A 2,210-nucleotide genomic window follows, 5' to 3' on the forward strand; every position below is an offset into this window, starting at 1 on the left:
AAAGCTTACATTTTGGAGTTAGACATTCCTGACTTTGCCACTTAAATAGCTCAGCAGCCTTAAGCCAGTTACCAAACCACGTTGAACACCAATTTCCCCAACTGTAAAGGGGGATTCATAATAGTACCTGGTCCATGGGATTGTTACGATGCTGAAATAAAATGTATAGAAAGCACCCAGGACAGTGTCTGGCACACAGAAACCACCTAATATACTTTACTTTTAAACTATTCATTTAGCTAAAATTTGCAATTTCACAAATGTAATCTTCACTTTAGACCTTCCACATTTGACAATCCTTTACCTACATTTTCCAGGTGTGCTTGAGGTTGATAATATCAGCCTAATGACTTGTAGCTGGGAAGCAAATGATTTGGGTGTGCCTTGCTCTTTAAATATTTCACGTGTCTTTGGTTTCCCCTATGAAGTGCTTTGGGAACATATTTAATAAAAAACAGACCAAGACCAATGCTGATGTGTCCATCAATTTCCTCCATTTCCTGTTTTTTGAGAAATTTACTTCCATGTGATTACATTTTTAAGTTGTAAGCTAGGACCACAAGCAGATAATAATCACAATCATACACCCTTGGTGTTTTTTGAAGTTGTAATAATAATTTAGGCAATGATCAAATATTACATTAAGAAATGCTGCTGGAGTGAGAATTGAGAACGGATGCTGTTATCGACATGAGGTTGTATCTCTGACTGTGCACACTCCTGCCCTCTCCCCACCAGCTCAATCCGGAGTAAGGTCTATCTTCCCAGATAGAAGGAACTCATGCCCCATCAATACTGGCTATCCTCTGATGAGAAAATTTGTGCCTACTTAGAGGTTGAAGAATGTTAGTACCTTGGTTCCTGTGAACTTTTCTACAGAGTCACCCCAAAGAAAGAGCAAAGCCTGGAGGGCTCTTGTCTGCCTTGGCTCACAAGCCTACTCTCAGGTGACTTTTAGAAATGCTTATTAAATCCATTCAACCATTGGGAGAAAGAAAACATAGAAGCTGGGTTTTGGAGTGCTTAAAGGTTCAACACAAGACAAAGAGACTGTGTGTCAGCAGGTGGGGGGCAGAGTTGTTGATTCCTGGATGTTATTCTTGGGCTGCGGAAGGGAGTCAGTGCTGGAATTCTTCTGTCATTGTTAATTGAGCCTCTCCGCCTGCAAAGAGAAGCTCACCCCACTCCTCACCTGACTTCCCTCTTCACTTTCCCTTCTGACTAACCCTTACCTGCATTAGAGCCAAGACAGGCGCCATGACCTGTGGCCAGGGTTGGGTAGGGAAGGCGGCTGGGTGGCGTGACTCTAGGAAATAGGGTGATGAAGAGAGAGGCATTGTAAGTCTTAGGAGTTTCCCTCGATGTCCTGTTGCAGTGCACCAGGATAACATAAGAACGCTGAACAAGAGAAGCCGCAAAGTGTTGTGCAGAGTTGAAGACAGAAGAGCTGACCTTCAGCCCTGATCGTGCCACCGAACAGCTCCCTGAGCTTCTCCTCTTCAGGCCTCTGTTTCCTGGAGATTGGACAAGCAGTTTTCCAAGGTCTTTCTCCTCTCACTCAGTGTAGGCAGTTGACGATGCTGCATAAGCTGATTTTTAGCCCCCTGCTTCATATCACCTGGTTCTGCCCACATCCCACTATCAAATGGTTCCTGGCCTCAGCAGGGAAGCTTGTGCAATGGCCTTTGCCATAGGAATCTGATTTTCGATGCCATTATTTTTCATGCATATTAAAATATTATTTTAAGTTTTCTGTGTTTTGTTCCGTTCTTTCAGTCAGGAACAACGTGCTTCAGAAATGCACGTGGCCTGACCTCTGTGGTACGAGCAAGGGAGCTCCATGAAGACCGTGAGATCTCCTGAAATTATACAGATATGTGTAGACATATACCTCTATGTGTGTGTATGTATGTGTAGATACATATATGTAATATATTTAAATAACATTCTATTTTTCAAAAGTTCTTTTAAGCTACTCCATGTGATTTTATGACAATTTTGTTTGGTTATATTCTATTTGTCTTCACTGCTTTCTGGCTTTATTGCCATTCTCTCCCCATTGCTGCTCAAAGCAGAATTGTCAGAACACCTTGAGGTGTTTTTAAATGAAGCCAGTAAATAGCTTTAGCCGACACCTCCAGCATGACACGGCGACAAAAGCCAACACAAACAGGGAGTGGGAGGTTTGCTGACAGCTCTGTGCACTGAGA

The 2,210-nt window shown here is 42.8% G+C and overlaps 1 long non-coding RNA gene across 1 annotated transcript; it reads left to right on the plus strand.

Annotated features, from left to right (window-relative positions):
• The first annotated feature begins 656 nt into the window (after window positions 1–656).
• Window positions 657–1,860, plus strand: LOC141583494 (uncharacterized). The gene is made up of 3 exons (XR_012516122.1): window positions 657–947; window positions 1,376–1,542; window positions 1,777–1,860. It is a non-coding gene; the product is annotated as an uncharacterized LOC141583494 (long non-coding RNA).
• Window positions 1,861–2,210: the final 350 nt, after the last annotated feature.

Source organism: Saimiri boliviensis, chromosome 1, assembly GCF_048565385.1.
Source record: "Saimiri boliviensis isolate mSaiBol1 chromosome 1, mSaiBol1.pri, whole genome shotgun sequence".
Taxonomy (NCBI): domain Eukaryota; kingdom Metazoa; phylum Chordata; class Mammalia; order Primates; family Cebidae; genus Saimiri; species Saimiri boliviensis.